Source organism: Lepisosteus oculatus, unplaced genomic scaffold, assembly GCF_040954835.1.
Source record: "Lepisosteus oculatus isolate fLepOcu1 unplaced genomic scaffold, fLepOcu1.hap2 HAP2_SCAFFOLD_78, whole genome shotgun sequence".
NCBI lineage: Eukaryota > Metazoa > Chordata > Actinopteri > Semionotiformes > Lepisosteidae > Lepisosteus > Lepisosteus oculatus.
The window spans coordinates 615,001-634,568 of NW_027168341.1; the positions used below are offsets into that span (position 1 = coordinate 615,001).

Consider the following 19,568-nt stretch of genomic DNA (forward strand, 5'->3'; position numbering starts at 1 on the left):
GTGTGCTCGTTCCCATATACCGTACGCCCCGGGGTGCAGTGCTAGGATGATGTACAATACCGCTTGGGCACGTAACGGCGTTATATGCAAGTGCGGGACGTGAGGGTTTTCGTTTGTTCGTTTTGTTTTGCTCTGCTTTGCTTTGTTTCGTGGTCAAGAGGCGTAAGGTAAGTCGTAATCCAGGGAGAACACTGGTGGCAAACAGTCCGAGGTGAGAGGCGAGGTCCAAAGTCAAAAAGGCAGAAGGGGAGTCCAATATCCAGAATAAACGAGGTAATGGAAAAAATGCCAGGTAGAGCTCTCAAGGAATAGACTCAATACCGAGCAGCGGGAAGCAGGTAAAGATGGTAAAAATAGCACTGTGTACCGCACGGTGGAGTGTGTGCAGGTGGGTTAACTCGTGCGGCAGCGTTTGTTAATAATCACCCACTGCTGGTGCTGATTAGATCGCTTAAGAGTTGGTCTTAACTGCCTGGCGGTCATGACAAGCTCCTCTTTAAGCTGTGGTTTAGTTTTGCAATCATGTTTTTCTAGAGCAGTTATTTATGGGGGTGGGTGGGTCTTTCACAGAGGCTCAGGACAAATCCCCCGCCTGAAAGTCTAACGTGTGCGTTCAGACAGTCACAGGTCAAGAGCCAGGCAGGAGGACAATGGACAGAAGAGCCAACGAACTAAAAATAAAAGAACAAATATGAAAAAGCCACCATCTTTTTCTTTTTGACATTTTCCGACTTTCATGCAAGCCAGGACAAAGTTGCTCGTAGCTACTTGTGGATTCAAATACTCTATCGAGTGCTTTGATGAGTTTTTGCAATTTGATTGTCGTCCTGTCAGCCTGTTTCTGTTTTTTTTTTCAATCTAGGGATGGAAAGTATGAGGGAAATGATGGAGCAATCAATAACCGCTCCGGAAAAATGGCAGAAAGGAATGGTCCGTCACTAAGGACATTTGTGAAGCAGAGGAGTGACATCACCACAAAGGCGACACATTCTGCTGATGGTTTTGGTGAATAATGATTGAGGCGCGTTAAGAGAAAGGTAGCTGTGTCAGCATGCGTAGGCTGCAAAGGATCAAGCAAAGGTTTACTCCATGCTGAAAAGAGAAGAAAAGAAGCACAATGTTTCGACTGTGGAGCCTTCTGCACCATCTTCTTTAGCGGTGATGATGTTTACATTGGAAAAACTGAGACATGCGTCCCTGGGTGGGCTTGAACCACCAACCTTTCGGTTAACAGCCGAACGCGCTAACCGATTGCGCCACAGAGACTGACGGCCGCTTGTGCTCTCTACATTTGCAGGTTTATGGTCAAAGAAAACAATCACTTGCGCTTCTTGCAGCCGGCAATCTTTTTCCACTGACAACCAAGAAATGGATTTCATCTTTCACAAGCTGTATGGATTTCTTCAAAAACAAGTTATTCCAGAAAGGAAATGAATTCTTGCATTAAACTGAACCAAGCTGTACATGTTTGTCTGAAATGAGACATTCGGCACAACAAGACACGGAGAGAGGCACCGCTGGTATTCAGACCCAGGATCGCCTGCTTACTAGGCGGGCACTTTAAGCCACTAGGGAACAGCACCAGCGGAGCACCGCGCTTTTACAGACACTTAGACACATCTGCATTCGGTGTGCACTTAACCTGCTCTCTGAGCCCGTTGCCTCCGTCCCATTTAATAGCAGAACTGACGCCAAGAGAAATGATGAGAAATGGCATTTATCGGGCACTTTTCATGTCCAAGAAGCTCAATGCCCTTGACACCTCCCCAAGGCGACAGAGCTGTGCATTCTTTGGCGACACCATTTTTTCTTTTGTTTAATTTCTATACTTATTGATAGAATAAAAACGATATGTCATGTACTGTAAGGGAAATGTCTCTTTTCATGGGGAAAGCTAGCACCAGCAAATGTTGTGTTTAGAAGAAGTGATTTAACATGACACGTGACCTAATTTACCGGAGCAAAAGCTCACCCAGCAAGCCCTGCTTTACTTCTACAGGAGAGAAGTACTGTAGAGTCTGCTAGATGTTCAGCTGGGTAGCTACTTCAGCATGCCTCGGCTGCAAAGGATCAAGTAATAGGTTTATTGCATGCTGAAAAGAGAAGAACGGAAACACAGCATTTCGACTGTGAGGTCTTCTCACACCTGAAGAAGCCTCACACCTGTAAAAGGCTCCATGGTTTTCTTTCTTCTCTTTTCAACATGGAATACACCTATTGTCTGCAAGATGTGACAATTTCATGGTGTTTTGGAAGAAAACCTTTTTTCTTTGAATTCAAAATCAATCGGAATTTCAGCACGACACATCAACACTTTTTCTGTTCTCTGTGGTAGAGTGCAAGCGCATGTTCCATGGGCCAGTGTCGTAATGGATAACACGTTTGACTTCGAATCAGAAGATTGTAGGTTGGAGTCCTGCCTGGCTCGTGAGGCTTTTAAACCTCTCAGGTTCCTCGGTAACAGGTTGCCGTCATGTATATGAACTATAAAAAAGCATTTGCCACAACCCGTAAATTAGCTAGTTAACACAGAACTGTATGGAGATCATCTCCAGCTCCGAGCTCAATTGCAATGAAAAAACATGCAGAACAGAACTGGAGAGCAGCTGAATTTGTGCTCAGTAGGGTGGGGAGGACTCAGCATTGCTATTGTTCTAATTATTATGAACTGCAGGGGATCTGAATCAGAACATGTCAGTTAGTTTGATCATTGCGTCAATATGTAGGCCACGTTAATATAGAATTATTACTTTGTCTGTCTCTTCTTTGTATATAGCTGAATGTCCCTGACAATTTCATGTTGCCTGCGATGTGTCCCCTCTCCCCACAGCAGTGGCAGATGACCAGCCGTCATCGCTCCCCCAGCATCGTCGCGCTGGGCTTCTCCTCCTCCCCATCTGATTCCCCGTGCGCCCCTCCGTTGGCGCCCACCGGTTTCCTCGAATACGGCATCAGTCTGCTCAGCCAGAGCCAGGGCCTGCTCCAAGGGGACCAGTGCGGCCAGCATCACGTGGCACTGCACCTCAGTCGGCGCCGGGGCCAGGAACGCCTGGAGCGCTATTTCCCGGTGGGCCTCCTCCGGGAGAGTAGGGTAACCCTGGCGGGCTAAGTAGGCCACGTCTGCGGCTGTTACCTTCACTGTTACCTGGATACCTCTTTATCTAGAACTCACTCTTCCCCCTGCCTGTCTGGCTTCTTTTAATCCTTCTGTGCCCGGATTGCAGCGGGTAAGTTATTTTTCCAAGAAAAAAAGAGAAATTAAAAAAAGAGAAATTTCACCAGAGCCCCTGCTCATGTCTAATTTTTAGTTTAGAAGGATTCAAGCAGGATTTTGGATGAAAGGCAGCGACCTTAATCAAGCCCAAATCATAATTGAACCCATTCAGAGCCTACATTACATTTTAGTGTTTCATTCTGAGCAGAATGCCCTCACACCTGAAGAAGGCTTGCGTTTTCTTCTCTTTTAAGCATGTGTACAATGCTGTAATACAATTTAAAATAATTAAAAGTTTAAAAAGTATCAACTAAACTCCATTAATATTGAGTGTCTTTTATACAGCTTTTATACAGCTTTTAAGTATAGATTACACTTTTCTAAAATGTATTTAAAAAATAAAAACGATTACTAATCTAATCTTTCCACGTTTGATCCCAAAATCCCAAGAAAAATTAATCTAAACTAGGAGAAAGCTATGCTGAAAGTTTATTAATATACTTAGAAGACAAAGATAACAATTTATGTTGCATTTGTCTGATTGTGAATCAAAAAATACATTTAATTAACTGCTCTCAGTGACAGCTGACAATCCTCCATACACTCAAGTGAAAAATTAGTAATGCCAATGTAAACGTCGTATTTACAATTTGTTGATAATAGAAATGTTAAGTTCTCTAAAGCTTTTTGAGGCAGCAAAAGATTTGAACACCCTATATTGTAATGAGCTGCTGAGCTGAGAATGGGTTATGTTCCTGCTGTCAGAGGGGGTGGAAAGTGCCCGCGGTTATTTAATTAGTATTACAATTCACACTGATTCCCTTGCAAAGGTATGGACATAAGAATATTCGTGCGTGGTCAAAAAATGGCATTAAGCACTTAAAATTAATATGGTTAATAAGAGTAAACTGGAACATGCTGTAACAAGATCGGCTAAACTGGGATCTATCGCTTACGCCTGAAATTGGAGCTGCTGTCGCAGTGAATAGCGACTAATAAGTCTGTCTTTCTGTGGGGGGAAGGGAATCTGATCTGATCTGCAAACCTCCAACAGAGCTGTTCAACTGGTTTTTGTCGGGCACATCAAGTGTCAGGTGTAAGCGATAAATATATTTAGCTGAAAAGCTGTACAACGCAAGACATTTCAGTACTCTAGGTTTCGTGAAAAAGCACATTGTGCTGCTGTAATACAGTTTAAAATAATTAAAAGTCTAAACAGTATCAGCTTATGTATGGGTTGTAATTTAAAAAAAGTCAAAAACCGCACTCAAAATGCAATTTAGCACTTTCTGGCAAGAGGAGACACCCAAATTAATAATGTAACATGCTACTGTTTGTACATGGATATAGTTATAATGCTATTTCCTTAGACACGTGATTCCATGTTTTATTTTGAATCCCCGGCGGAACCGGGCATCCATAAGAATCAAGTACTGTAACAGGTTTATTCTATGCTGAAAAAAAAGAAGAAAGTAAACACATTCCATAAGAATCAGCGCCTTTATATAGCGCCTTTAAAGGTGGCTTCTCAAAACGCTTTACAGGATAAAAACAACAATAACAACAACAACAACAACAACAATATTGTGTTTCATTGCACTTTGACAGATTGTCTTTAAATCAACTGTTGATTTAAAGTTTGACAGTAAATGTTTATATTGTAACGCATACAGCCTCCATTTCTTATTAAAAATGTAGCCTAAGAGGGGGGGTCTGCTCTCACAATCCTCCATATACTCAAGTGAAAAATTAATAATGCCAATGTAAACATCGTATTTACAATTTGTTGATAATAAAAATGTTAAGTTTTTTAAAGCTTTGTGATAGTTTACCCAGTTTACCCATTGTTATTAAAAATGACTTGGATTCGAACATGTTGTGATATTTAGAAATATAAAAGTCAATTAATTGTCAATTTCCATATTTATGTCTTTATTTAGCGGTTTCATTAGTGACAAAGGCTAAACTTTCTTGGAAAAATGTCTTTGCTGTCTTGCTGATACGTTAAGCTTTCTAAACTCAGCCACAAAGTCATGTGACTGATTTTTTCGCCCTGTTTCGTTGGTTAAACGCAATGATCACAAGCACCACCATGGTAACTGGGACATGTAGTTTTTAATTCAGATTGAATTATAACTGTACGTACTGTAGCGGCGAGGCTTATTAATAAGACAGAATTAAGTGTTGCTGTGCTTTCCCAAATGAGGCCCCATCTCCCTCTTCATCTCTGTGGTGCAGTCACAGAGAAGCTATTCATGCAGACTGATTTAAAGATGTTTTCTTTTGATAAGGTACAGCTCCCAAATGGGGATGCACTTAGCTAAGCCTGGCTATCATGATCAATGGTCATCCATTGGCGCCTAAAGGTCTGCAAGATTCCAAGAGAGAGCCTCATCCAAGTGGTCTACAACCCCAAGGTCAACATCACCAGAGCACCGTCGCAAGCTGAACAGCAAAGCCTGGCATAGAGCCAGAGAGCGCGGATTAGACAGCAACAAGCCTGCAACTGCTTCTTTGTGCCCGCAGGAGATCTGAATCCCCAGAGATTGAATGAGTATTCAACTTCACTGCATGACAGCTCGAGAATTCAATTGTTATCCCAACCAGTTGATATCAATTTAATTCCTAAGAGTTATGTACTTGTTTTGAGTATCTAGTGTAGAAGTTATAACCAAGTTCATTTACGAAACGGTCTAAATGAATGATATACTGAACGTATGTCCTCTTGATATATGTAACTCTTTGTAACTGACTGAATATATACGTTTTGTATTCTGATAACCCTCTCGATAAGATCTGTTAGGTTTACATGCATATTCTATTATTAATAAATGTATCCTCGTGTATTAGTACCTGTGTGTGTGCGTTGTTTGAGTTATGTCGCATGGTTGGATTCTAAAGCCATCAAAAGAATCAACTTTGTGATTTACTGCTACAATGAATAATTGTCTCAGTAAATCCCAAATCCTACAGAACTAGTGCCTTCAGAGAGCACACTACAGATGTTACCTATTTATCGTTGAACAGGATGTATGTGATGTGGCGACTAGGTTCAATTTTGTATCCTCTTTAAAAGATTAAGGATTGGGGTGAGTGTGATTTACCACCCTTTCAGCTAAGAACCCGACGTGCGGACCGTTTAAGCTGCATAGACTCGGTCGTTTAACTCTTCTCCATTAGCAGGGTTAAGGTTAAAGAAAAAAACATTGCTGACCTCTTTTTTTTTTTTGCCAGCCGCGAGCGCTGATTAGCAAGGTTTGTATTTCATGTTTTGCAAGTTGCATCCATTTTAAGAAAAACAAGTCGTTCAAGACAGGAAATGAATGCTTGCATTTAATTAAGTCTAGCCGTAGGCGGTTGTCCATAATGACCAGTTCTGTTCAAGAAGACAGAACAAAAAAGGCACCGCTGGGATTCAGAGCCAGGGTCTCCTGTTTACTAGGCAGGCGCTTTAAGCAACTAAGCCACGGCGCCCCAGGAGCGCTGTCCTTTTGCAGCCACTTGGACACACCACTCAGACACATCTGCATTCGGTGTGTGCTCCGCCTGCTCGCTGAGCAAGTTGCCACCTTTACATACAATAGCAACATCAACACCAAGAGAAAGGGTGACAAATGGCTTTTATCTGGAACTTTTCATGTCCAAGGAGCTCGATGTGCTTTCTGTGTACAACAGGGCCACTGATCTCCACACTGGCCATTGAACCACAGCAGTGGCTTGCTGGCTTGACATCTCCCAAGGAAAATGTTGAAATCGCATGTGGAACAGGAAAATGACCCTCGAGTACGAGGGAAAAAAAAGAAAAAGATCATCTGGAGCGCGCCAACCCATGTCCGGACAGCCCACTTCTGCCGACGAGGTGGCCGAGTGGTTAAGGCGATGGACTGCTAATCCATTGTGCTCTGCACGCATGGGTTCAAATCCCATCCTCGTCGCTCTCCATGTCTGACACGTGTGCCCGTTTGGCATTGGCCATCCTGTCGTTTGCTCTGGTTCTAGAGCTGTACATTTTCTAGCGGTGGCTGAACATGGTATAGTAGGCTAACGTCGGTATCGAGCAGTAACAGTAATGGTATTTACGTGCCGCTGCTGCCAAGTAGCTCTGGTTTGAGACCGCGTTTTCACTTACTTGCAACGCAAACAGAGAAAGCGATTTTTGACAGTCTCTCGAGAGACTGCGCTAGGTGTTTAGGGATAGACTTTGTCAGTTCCCCCTGGGATGGTGGCCTCTCAAATAGTTTGTGATTCCTCTAGACGTTTATACAGTAGAAGCCTGCTTCGTGGCTTAAATCCAAGCTAAGGAAACGAGTTAGAGGTCTGATGCAGAACTGCGAATTCAATGAAGGGGAACACTACAGTACATTGCACTGTATGTGTGAGGAAAGCTGCCCCCTTCAGTCCCTTGTCGACCGAACAGAGGACTGTAAAGGATACCGCCAAGAAACTTAAGGATGCTGGTTGGAATCCAGCTCCAAAGAAGCCCCTTTGGGTGTTATGTCATCAAAAAGTAAGAACAGCGAATCTCCCTTTGATCAAAAGCGCAACAGAGCTGTTTTTCTGTGGAGCAGGTTTCAGACCCGTAGACCTGTTTTATTTGTAGGGCAGGGCGCATTCCCAAACGCGAATCTCCTGTTTTAGAAATGCTTTGGGCGGCGTGAAGTGAAAATAAGAAGTGGGCTCCAGATGCACATGGAAGCAATCAAGTGTTTCATCCGAGCTGTTTCAAAGACTGCCCAAGAGCTTTCCTTTCACAGAGGCGCAACGATTAATGATGTGGGTGCACCCTTCAATGCGCCTTACGACTCTAGGGAGTGATTGAGACGATTTGTAGCGTGTGCTCATTTCTCTCTATTCCCCGTGTTGCAGTGGTAGGATGACGTAAATTACTGCTTCGACATGTAACGGCATTATAATCAAGTGCAGGAGCTGAGCCACGGCGCCCCAGGAGTGTTGTCCTTTTGCAGCCACTTAGACACACCTTTAGAAAAACATTTTGTTAACAGGCATTCTGCCTCAGCCTAAACACCTATAGCTTGCAAAGCGCATGCTATTAGACAGGGACCTCTGCAAGACCTTAAGAGTCTCTTAAACTAGTGATAGTAAGGTGTTCCCAATGGGCGATGTTCGGCTTTCAAATCATCTCTCCGTGGAAGCGCCGAGATGCAGCTGTTTAAGGCTTAGAAGCAGGTGACTGTTTCACTACCTAGCTGATCACTGTCAGTCAGGGAGCTCAGAGGTGAAAAGCCTGTCTGAGAGACAATTCGCCGTCGATCAGTTCAATATGTTCCGTACCAGCTCGGCGCACCCGAGATCATCTTGGTAGCCGTGTAGCTCAGATGAGTGAGAGCGTGTGTGTGTACCACCGTGATTGGATGCCGGTCCTTCTCAGGTCACAGTAAACCTTCTGCTCAAAAAAAGTGAGGTAAAACCTCACTCTGCACAGTAAAACCTAAAAAAGTGAGGTTTTATTTAATCTCTGACCAAGGGAAACGTTTCATTTTTTCAAAGAAATGTTTGTTAAAAAATAAAGTCATAGTTCCATGGGATTCAATCATAGAGCGTGTGATATGGAAGTCAGGAACCTAACCCACAACACCACCAGCACAGTCACATGCTGAGTGCTGAAAAAGCACTACAGAAACATTATCGACAGACAATGTACAGTGTGTACTATTCTTGTGTTGCGGTATATGAATATAATGATATCGTTATTAATTTCTAATTTATAACTTTATAAATTAACTTCATAAATTTATTAACGTTATTAATTAATTTCACGACGCACAGACAGGGCGCGGGGAGCCGCCGCCTGCAAACACAGCTCCAGGCAGGACTCCACTCCGCAGGAGCCGCAGAGCAGAGGAGATGGGGGCAGCTTAGCTCCTGTGCAGAGACCTGAGCTGCTGTTGCTGCAGACACCGTCTTTTCTGCACGGGGTAGGAGTGAATGTTGAGTTACCCTTAGAAATGAAGCAGAGCACTTCAACGGCACGGGTGTGTGTGTGTGCGCCCTGGTGATTCTGGGAGACAGATCGAACCTGGGCTAAAAGAGAGGGGGCTTAGCCCCTCTTCCATTTGCTAGTTCAAAGTTGTACAACCCATTTGTATCTGCTAGGCGGCGCAGTCGTCGTGCACAAAGAACGCTTTGAAAAGCGTCAAAGGCAAGTCATTCCGAGTTGGTCGTTTGTGTTTTCCGTTCAGACGCGAAATGCTGAAATGATCTCTTGGCTCCTCGGTTGTCATTTCTGCTCCGTAAAGGAATCACAGCACGCATCGGCTTCCAGCACGGTGGGTCGGGACACGATGCCGGGGGTCGGAGAGAGCGATGTCTTCCTCGTTAGTATAGGACCTGTCACCTGTCTCCACCTGTCACGCGTGAGACCGGGGTACATCAGGACGCGCATTGAAGTGAAAGCAGGATGCGCTGCGACATGCACTGTGCAGATCCCGTCACACTAAGAGGTGAGTGGGTCTGTTCGATCACAGCGCTAGGCGAATCCCCAATCCCCTTTTGTGCGTGGCGACAAAAGAAGTCTGAAGTCTGTTTCCACCCGGGGACCTTTCGCGTGTGAGGCGAACGTGATAACCACTACACTACGGAAACAGTGGTAAGATGTGCCCAGCGGCCCAGTGCTGAGCTTCGCCAATGCAATTCAGCGGCTTCCAGTGCCTTTATTGGTGTGCGCTGATGGACCGTGCTCTCTCTCCAGAGTCCAGCACGCCTGTCATGGACGGAGCAGGAAAGGCGGCGCCACATTCTACAGCCCTCTCCACGCAATCGATGAAATCGGGCTACTGAAGTGGAGAAAATCACCTCTCCAGAAAGTGCAAATATCATCTTGGAGAGTATAAATCCTATTGCCGAAGGTCAGCCCTGTCTACCAGAGTAACCCTCCCACCTCCTGCAGCGATGGTCAGCTCGTCTCACACGCGAGAAGTTTCGGCTGGAAACAAGCGCCCCCTCTTCTCGCACGTTTTGCACGTTCGAGTAGTTTTAATGCGGCTCCTTCGTACACGGTGCTGATCTTTTGGAAAGCAGGAGGCAAAATTAACACGTTCTCATACCGGGAGTCGAACCCGGGCTGCCTGGGTGAAAGCCAGGAATCCTAACCGCTAGACCATATGGGAGCACGCAACCCTGCTGTTCCGGGCATCATGCAAGCAAACCACAGAAATATTAGAAAACACGCAAGAGAGTTGTCACTCAGAGTGTCGAAGGGTCGATGTATACTGGGGCTCAGTTGAAATGCAACGTCAGGACTTTTCCGAATTATGTCACACGAAGAGAGCACAGCCTTTTCCGCCCTGCCACGTGTGTATCGGTAACTTGCCGTGATCGTATAGTGGTCAGTACTTTGCGTTGTGGCCGCAACAACCCCGGTTCGAATCCGGGTCACGGCAGAATAGGGGCGTCTGCTTTTACTACTTGCACGAATGAAGGCAAAAAAAAGCCAATCGATGTGAACGAACGGCGCTTTACAGAGGAGTACTGCCTGACTGGATCGTTGATGAACGACAGAGGCCACTCTGACCTCTTCTCGGGTTTCTTCAATTACTTACAAAGGATCTTCTTCACATTCGCCCATGCAGGGGAAGCCAGTTACACCAAAGCAAACGCAGGAAAGTGCAATTCAAGCAGAGACCAGGAGGGACTTGTTTACACCGAGAGTGGTCGGAGAATGGAACAATGCGCCCAGCCCTGTTGGTGGAGCCGATTCTTGATGAGATCTTGGGCTCACTAAGAAGCCCCCGCTGGATGCTAATCTTTCTGTTGTTCTTGCAGGTCCTGCGCTGCTTTTGAGCCGACAAGGCTCGTCCTGGTCTGTCGGCACAAAACAATTGCAAATGATCGGCTCCGCGTACAGACAGAACGTGCGTTTGGTACAAGACCGCATGAAGGCACCGGAAATACATTGGGAACAAATGACCAGTCGCTCAATACCTCTGTGAAGTACAGGAGCATGCAGAATGAGGCTGTTTCCGCCCGGTCTCGAACCAGGGACCTTTCGCGTGTTAGGCAAACGTGATAGCCGCTACACTACGGAAACCTGCAGGGACAGTTGCTGGTGTCTCGCTTGCGTTTCCGGCTGAGAAAGGGAAGCGTCACTTTAGGCAGGGGGCGCTGGAGAGAGGAACAAAGGGCGCGATGAAACAAAATACCGAAACCCTGGATCTTTAGATCTTCAGTCTAACGCTCTCCCAACTGAGCTATTTCGGCGGTGGACAGAGCGCACAGCCACCTGCTCCAGCCTTCCTGTGTTGCGGCATGAGCGCACCAAGAGGAGCGGGAGAGTGTTGCAGGAACGTCACTCAGAAGGAAAGCCACCCAGCTGCGCCCTCTGAGCTCTGTCCAGCGCATCTTCCTCGCATGGACTCCTGCCTGCGACGGGCAGGAAACAATTAGCAAGAACAGAACAACACCCCATGGGTGTCTCATGACCACACCTTAGGTTGTGACAAGTGCAGGTGTGAGGGGTTGCCGGGCTACTTTGGAGCAGAGCTTGGGCGGAGGGGGGGCGGGAAAGCAGACAAAGAGGTGACACCTCAAGGTCTGCACGATCACAGCTCTCCGCCGCCCCAGGCTTCCGCTCGATAAGCTGCTGGACACACCCGCCCCTCCTCACACAGACCGTGGAAAAGCCCCCGAGCGGGAGGGCTCTCTCTTCCTCCCAGGAGCTCTTGGACACGACGCACAGACAGGGTGCGGGGAGCTGCCGCCTGCAAACACGGCTCCAGGCAGGACTCCGCTCCGCAGGAGCCGCAGAGCAGAGCAGAGGAGATGGGGGCAGCTTAGCTCCTGTGCAGAGACCTGAGCTGCTGCTGCTGCAGACGCTGTCTTTTCTGCACTCGGGGTAGGAGTGAATGTTGAGTTGCCCTTAGAAATGAAGCAGAGCACTTCAACGGCACAGGTGTGTGTGTGTGTGCGTGCGCCCTGGTGATTCTGGGAGACAGATCGAACCTGGGCTAAAAGAGAGGAGGCTTAGCCCTCTTCCATTTGCTACTTCAAAGTTGTACAACCCATTTGTTTCTGCTAGGCGGCGCAGTCGTCGTGCACAAAGAACGCTTTGAAAAGCGTCCAAAGCAAGTCATTCCGAGTTGGTCGTTTGTGTTTTCCACTAATGTAAGAGCTATTTCAAGTGCGACGTGGTGCGGCTTTTCAAATGCTTGTGGGCATTTCTCTGTTGTTGATTCTTTTTTTGTCTGTAACAAAGTGGCATTTTCATGTCCGGACGGGGAGACTTTATCATTCCGACATGAAGCCACCCTTAAGTCCTCTGAGGCGTGTCTGTCTGCAAGGCTTGTATTTTGGAAATGTTTTTTTGAAACGGAGAACGACTTTGAAATAGGTTTCCGCCGGCGTCTCGCGATCCAGGTAAGATTGTAGCAAGAACGCAGCGCCCGTGGGGCTTGCTGTAGTCGTGGCCGAGTGGTTAAGGCGATGGCCTAGAAATCCATTGGGGTCTCCCCGCGCAGGTTCGAATCCTGCCGACTACGTTATCCGCCTCCAGTCGGTGTGTTTCGGCGCAAGCAAAGAAGTGCGCCTCTTTGCTGTTCCTGGTGGTTTTAAAACGCCCAATCGCTTGTACCCGCTGCCTTGGAAATAAGTTCTTCAGCATCCGCGAATGGCATTTTGCAGCTGGAAGCAGATGTCGATGCACTTTGCACAGAGCACCAAAAAAGCGTCTTTTTTGAAGGCCCAGGCACTGAGCATTGGTGGTTCAGTGGTAGCATTCTCGCCTGCCACGCGGGAGGCTCGGGTTCGATTCCCGGCCAATGCAGTGGCTTTTGCAGCGAGCGGCTCCATCACTTGCATCCCCTTGCAACTCGCAACTGAAAACCCACTGAAGCTAAGCAGGTGTGAGCCAGGTCAGTACCCGAATAAGGGTGAGCTACAGGGAAAAACAAAGCTTCCAGCTGGAAGCGGTGTTAATGGTGCCGGCGGGGGGGCGCTCACCCTGAGGTCTGTGCGGGTCCCAATGCCCCAGTATAGTGACGGAGTTGCTGTGTTGTAAAAGGGCGCTGTCTTTTGGATGAGATGTAAAACCGAGGTCACAGCGTTCTGTGGTCATTCAAAATGACCACCAAAACCTTTGACAAAAGCTCTTGGTAATTGATGGTCTTCAATAATGCTTCTCCTTTAGGTACATTTTAAATCAGCTGAAAAATGCTGTGAAATGGGGGGGCACTTCAGGCCAGTGTAGGATTTGGGTTACAAGAACCATGAAACTGCACGAGAAAGCCCGTACACTGAATTACACGGCTTTCTATTCAAAGGAGGACAAAAGAAATTCCCTGAGTTTGATTTTTTGCAGCACAGAGAGGAGCACTGTCGTGAGGCTGGTTAGCTCAGTTGGTTAGAGTGTGGTGCTAATAACGCCAAGGTCGTGGGTTCGAGCCCCGTACGGGCCAGGTCCTTTTCTCCTCTCTTACCAAAGCTGTTAGGTTCCTTTCCGTGGTGAGAGGGGTTGTCATGCAACGCTGCCACATAGTGCCGACAGACAAGAGTGTTGCGTGAGAAGAGAAAAGTGTTTGAAGATTTAAGAGTGTCTTAGGTGGAGCCAAAATCAAGTGTCACAAATGCAAGTGGTTGGATTTCCAATGTTTAATATGGTAAATCCTTAAGTTTCTTGGCGGTATCCTTTACAGTCCTCTGTTCGGTCGACAAGGGACTGAAGGGGGCAGCTTTCCTCACACATACAGTGCAATGTACTGTAGTGTTCCCCTTCATTGAATTCGCAGTTCTGCATCAGACCTCTAACTCGTTTCCTTAGCTTGGATTTAAGCCACGAAGCAGGCTTCTACTGTATAAGGAATCACAAACTATTTGAGAGGCCACCATCCCAGGGGGAACTGACAAAGTCTATCCCTAAACACCTAGCGCGGTCTCTCGAGAGACTGTCAAAAATCGCTTTCTCCGTTTGCGTTGCAAGTAAGTGAAAACGCGGTCTCAACCCAGAGCCACTTGGCAGCAGCGACACGTAAATACCGTTACTGTTACTGCTCGATACCGACGTTAGTCTACTATACCATGTTCAGCCACCGCTAGAAAATGCACGGCTCTAGAACCGGAGCAAACGACAGGAGGGCCAACGCCGAACGGGCACACGTGTCAGACATGGAGCGCGACGAGAATAGGATTCGAACCCATGCGTGCAGAGCACAATGGATTAGCAGTCCATCGCCTTAACCACTCGGCCACCTCGTCGAGGGATCTGCGCTGTCCGGACATGGGTTGGCGCGCTCCAGATGATCTTTTTCTTTTTTTTCCCCCGTACTCGAGGGTCATTTTCCTGTTCCACATGCGATTTCAACATTTTCCTTGGGAGATGTCAAGCCAGCAAGCCACTGCTGTGGTTCAGTGGCCAGTGTGGAGTTCAGTGGCCCTGTTGTACACAGAAAGCACATTGAGCTCCTTGGACATGAAAAGTTCCAGATAAAAGCCATTTGTCACCCTTTCTCTTGGTGTTGATGTTGCTATTATATGTAAAGGTGGCAACTTGCTCAGCGAGCAGGCGGAGCACACACCGAATGCAGATGTGTCTGAGTGGTGTGTCCAAGTGGCTGTCAAAGGACAGCTCTCCTGGGGCGCCGTGGCTTAGTTGCTTAAGGTGCCTGTCTAGTACACAGGAGACCCTGGCTCCGAATCCCAGCGGTGCCTTTTTTGTTCTGTCTTCTCGAACAGAACTGGTCATTATGGACAACCGCCTACGGCTAGACTTAATTAAATGCAAGCATTCATTTCCTGTCTTGAACAACTTGTTTTTCTTATAATGGATGCAACTTGCAAAACATGAAATACAAACCTTGCTAATCAGCACTCGTGGCTGGCAAAAAAAAAAAGAAGTCAGCAATGTTTTTTTCTTTAACCTTAACCCTTCTAATGGAGAAGAGTTAAACGACCGAGTCTATGCAGCTTAAACGGTGCGCACGTCGGGTTCTTAGCTGAAAGGGTGGTAAATCACGCTCACCCCAGTCCTTAATCTTTTAAAGAGGATACAAAATTGAACCTAGTCGCCACATCACATACATCCTGTTCAACGATAAAAAGGTAACGTCTATCCTCACTCCAGAGTCAATCTCACGTTGAGGGCATATTTTTTTCCACTTTACCATGAGTCGGGCTCGGCTGCACAGAGGCGAGAGCAGAGCAATGAGGTCACGGGGACAGGGGAGTCACACGCTGGCTGTTTGAACACGCGGAAGATCACTGAGGGATCCACAGTATGTGGACCCTCCGTGCGCCATCAGTCCGCACTCCGGACTCTGAATCCTGCCATCCGAGTTAAGATCTCGGCGGAACCTGAGGCGCAGTTCCTTCTTAAAACGTAATCTGGTGAGCATTTCTAGAATCGTACTTGTATAGATGCAGCCTTTAATGTGTTGCTAGGTTAAAATTGATGACTTCTTGAACTTCAGTAGGCAACTGCCCTCTTGATTTCGGATTTAATTTCTTTATTACAGGGGCACTTTTATGAAGACAGAGTCATGTTCAGGTACTTTGCTTGATGGAGGAAGCTCATTTCGGACTCTGTGACCTGCTCACCTGGAAAGGTCTGCTGTACTACTACAAGAGAGAAGTAGAGTCTGGAAGAAGGGACAATTTTATGATGCTTTGGAAGATAATGTTTTTTTTTTCTTTGAAATCGAAATGAATCAGAATATCAGTGCAAAAGACAGAAGATATGGTTTTAAAACAGACAAAATGTAGAAAACAGGTGTTTCTCACTTTTGGTAAAGAATGGACCGGGGGTAATAGTTTACTAGTTGCAGTGCTGATCTCACTGGGTTACAGTCCTGCAGTGTCACACCGGGGCCAGTGGCGCAATGGATAACGCGTCTGACTACAGATCAGGAGATTGCAGGTTCGACTCCTGCCTGGCTCGGGTCGTTTTTAAACGCATCGGGCTACTCCCTAAGTAGTCTGTGCTACTTACTGCATTGTAATCGTACCCAGTAAGAGATTTCCTTCATGTAAATGAACTGCACCTGACAGCTTTAGAAAAACACCTGGGCTCAGTACGGTGCTGAGAGCTCAGCGTTGCTGTTCTAATTAGCACGCACTGCATCGGCTATGAGCCCGAACTTTTCAATTATTCCGATCAGTAAGTCAACACGTAGTCCACATGAACGGTAGAAATATTCTCTTGTCTGTCTCTTGTTTGTATAGAACTGAATGTCCCTGACAATGTACTGTTAGTTTTAATTGAAGAACGGCACTTGTGTTCAAATATACCAGACAAGTTTATGTAACTGCTCATGCGACACTCAGTTGTAATTAGTCAAGAAATAAAGTCGAACAACAGCTGCGGGTTTGATTCTGAACGTATGAGATTGCAGCGCCTTTTACTTCCATTGACAAATGACAGAGATTCGAAGAGAGATCCTTCAGACCAGCAAGCAAACCCACGGCTATTTCGGTTTTCTATCTAGGCAACGTTGGTGTCTGCAATAGCATACATGAAAGCGTGATGCAATTTCTGTGGCTACATTTGTTGCACGTCATGCACAGTAAGAGTGTTTCTAACACCAAATAAAAAGTCAACAATTAGCGATCACGCCTTCTCCTCAGTTAACCCACTGAAACCCTTGCTGTTAACAGTTCTTTACTGCGTGCTTTAGGAGCACCTACATATCGTGTCGGTTCTTTCAGCTTTATTCATTAGGTTTTCAAAGGCATAAGCAGAGCACCAGAGGTGCGAAGGCAAAGTGTGTGGTTATCTGAAGAATTGATGTCCATGGCAGCGGGGCCAAGCGATTTCGCGTTGTTATAGTACCAGGAAAGGAGAAGCGGCACTTCGCCTCTGCCGCGCAGGCACAAGGCGACGTGCGGCAGACGCCGGAGTCGGCAGGTTTCGAACCTGCGCGGGGAAGCCCCAACGCATTTCGAGCCCATCGCCTTAACCACTCGACCACGACAAAAGCGAGCCCGCCGCCGCCGCATTCCTCCTATAATCAAACACGGACTGCGAGGTGGCAGCGGATACCTTTTTAAAGTTGCTCTCCGTTAAAAAAAAAATACCTTTCACAAGATACGTGCCGGCAGACAGACACGCCTCAGAGAGTTTAAGGCTGGCTTCACGTTCAAATGATAAAGTCCCCCCGTCCGGATGTCAAAATGCAACTTTGGCAGACAGAACAAACATCAACAAACCACAAATGTGGACAAGGATTTTACAAGCTGCACCACACTGCACTTTCAAAAGCATTTACGTTCGTGTTAGACGCAGGACTTGCCTTTGATTTGCGCGCTTACGAACGCCATGGAAAACGAAACAAAACTAAAGCCCTCAGCTCCTGCACGTGATTATAATGCCGTTACGTGTCGAAGCAGTAATTTACGTCATCCTACCACTGCAACACGGGGAATAGAGAGAAATGAGCACACGCTACGAATCGTCTCAATCACTCCCTAGAGTCGTAAGGCGCATTGAAGGGTGCACCCCCATCATTAATCGTTGCGCCTCTGTGAAAGGAAAGCTCTTGGGCAGTCTTTGAAACAGCTCGGATGAAACACTTGATTGCTTCCATGTGCATCTGGAGCCCACTTCTTATTTTCACTTCACGCCGCCCAAAGCATTTCTAAAACAGGAGATTCGCGTTTGGGAATGCGCCCTGCCCTACAAATAAAACAGGTCTACGGGTCTGAAACCTGCTCCCCGGAAAACAGCTCTGTTGCGCTTTTGATCAAAGGGAGATTCGCTGTTCTTACTTTTTGATGACATAACACCCAAAGGGGCTTCTTTGGAGCTGGATTCCAACCAGCATCCTTAAGTTTCTTGGCGGTATCCTTTACAGTCCTCTGTTCGGTCGACAAGGGACTGAAGGGGGCAGCTTTCCTCACACATACAGTGCAATGTACTGTAGTGTTCCCCTTCATTGAATTCGCAGTTCTGCATCAGACCTCTAACTCGTTTCCTTAGCTTGGATTTAAGCCACGAAGCAGGCTTCTACTGTATAAGGAATCACAAACTATTTGAGAGGCCACCATCCCAGGGGGAACTGACAAAGTCTATCCCTAAACACCTAGCGCGGTCTCTCGAGAGACTGTCAAAAATCGCTTTCTCCGTTTGCGTTGCAAGTAAGTGAAAACGCGGTCTCAACCCAGAGCCACTTGGCAGCAGCGACACGTAAATACCGTTACTGTTACTGCTCGATACCGACGTTAGCCTACTATACCATGTTCAGCCACCGCTAGAAAATGCACGGCTCTAGAACCGGAGCAAACGACAGGAGGGCCAACGCCGAACGGGCACACGTGTCAGACATGGAGCGCGACGAGAATGGGATTCGAACCCATGCGTGCAGAGCACAATGGATTAGCAGTCCATCGCCTTAACCACTCAGCCACCTCGTCGAGGGATCTGCGCTGTCCGGACATGGGTTGGCGCGCTCCAGATGATCTTTTTCTTTTTTTTCCCCCGTACTCGAGGGTCATTTTCCTGTTCCACATGCGATTTCAACATTTTCCTTGGGAGATGTCAAGCCAGCAAGCCACTGCTGTGGTTCAGTGGCCAGTGTGGAGTTCAGTGGCCCTGTTGTACACAGAAAGCACATTGAGCTCCTTGGACATGAAAAGTTCCAGATAAAAGCCATTTGTCACCCTTTCTCTTGGTGTTGATGTTGCTATTATATGTAAAGGTGGCAACTTGCTCAGCGAGCAGGCGGAGCACACACCGAATGCAGATGTGTCTGAGTGGTGTGTCCAAGTGGCTGTCAAAGGACAGCTCTCCTGGGGCGCCGTGGCTTAGTTGCTTAAGGTGCCTGTCTAGTACACAGGAGACCCTGGCTCCGAATCCCAGCGGTGCCTTTTTTGTTCTGTCTTCTCGAACAGAACTGGTCATTATGGACAACCGCCTACGGCTAGACTTAATTAAATGCAAGCATTCATTTCCTGTCTTGAACAACTTGTTTTTCTTATAATGGATGCAACTTGCAAAACATGAAATACAAACCTTGCTAATCAGCACTCGTGGCTGGCAAAAAAAAAAAGAAGTCAGCAATGTTTTTTTCTTTAACCTTAACCCTTCTAATGGAGAAGAGTTAAACGACCGAGTCTATGCAGCTTAAACGGTGCGCACGTCGGGTTCTTAGCTGAAAGGGTGGTAAATCACGCTCACCCCAGTCCTTAATCTTTTAAAGAGGATACAAAATTGAACCTAGTCGCCACATCACATACATCCTGTTCAACGATAAAAAGGTAACGTCTATCCTCACTCCAGAGTCAATCTCACGTTGAGGGCATATTTTTTTCCACTTTACCATGAGTCGGGCTCGGCTGCACAGAGGCGAGAGCAGAGCAATGAGGTCACGGGGACAGGGGAGTCACACGCTGGCTGTTTGAACACGCGGAAGAT

The 19,568-nt window shown here is 46.8% G+C and overlaps 9 non-coding genes across 9 annotated transcripts; 4 read left to right on the top strand and 5 right to left on the bottom strand.

Moving 5' to 3' along the window:
* Positions 1–1,192: 1,192 nt before the first annotated feature.
* trnan-guu (transfer RNA asparagine (anticodon GUU)) lies at positions 1,193–1,266 on the bottom strand. Its single transcript has one exon. It is a non-coding gene; the product is annotated as a tRNA-Asn (tRNA).
* A 5,801-nt stretch (positions 1,267–7,067) lies between these two features.
* trnas-gcu (transfer RNA serine (anticodon GCU)) lies at positions 7,068–7,149 on the top strand. Its single transcript has one exon. It is a non-coding gene; the product is annotated as a tRNA-Ser (tRNA).
* A 3,120-nt stretch (positions 7,150–10,269) lies between these two features.
* On the bottom strand, positions 10,270–10,341 carry trnae-uuc (transfer RNA glutamic acid (anticodon UUC)). Its single transcript has one exon. It is a non-coding gene; the product is annotated as a tRNA-Glu (tRNA).
* Positions 10,342–10,542: 201 nt separating this feature from the next.
* trnah-gug (transfer RNA histidin (anticodon GUG)) lies at positions 10,543–10,614 on the top strand. Its single transcript has one exon. It is a non-coding gene; the product is annotated as a tRNA-His (tRNA).
* A 574-nt stretch (positions 10,615–11,188) lies between these two features.
* On the bottom strand, positions 11,189–11,261 carry trnav-aac (transfer RNA valine (anticodon AAC)). Its single transcript has one exon. It is a non-coding gene; the product is annotated as a tRNA-Val (tRNA).
* A 2,288-nt stretch (positions 11,262–13,549) lies between these two features.
* Positions 13,550–13,623, top strand: trnai-aau (transfer RNA isoleucine (anticodon AAU)). Its single transcript has one exon. It is a non-coding gene; the product is annotated as a tRNA-Ile (tRNA).
* Positions 13,624–14,337: 714 nt separating this feature from the next.
* On the bottom strand, positions 14,338–14,419 carry trnas-gcu (transfer RNA serine (anticodon GCU)). Its single transcript has one exon. It is a non-coding gene; the product is annotated as a tRNA-Ser (tRNA).
* A 1,605-nt stretch (positions 14,420–16,024) lies between these two features.
* trnac-aca (transfer RNA cysteine (anticodon ACA)) lies at positions 16,025–16,097 on the top strand. The gene has a single exon. It is a non-coding gene; the product is annotated as a tRNA-Cys (tRNA).
* Positions 16,098–18,486: 2,389 nt separating this feature from the next.
* trnas-gcu (transfer RNA serine (anticodon GCU)) lies at positions 18,487–18,568 on the bottom strand. Its single transcript has one exon. It is a non-coding gene; the product is annotated as a tRNA-Ser (tRNA).
* Positions 18,569–19,568: the final 1,000 nt, after the last annotated feature.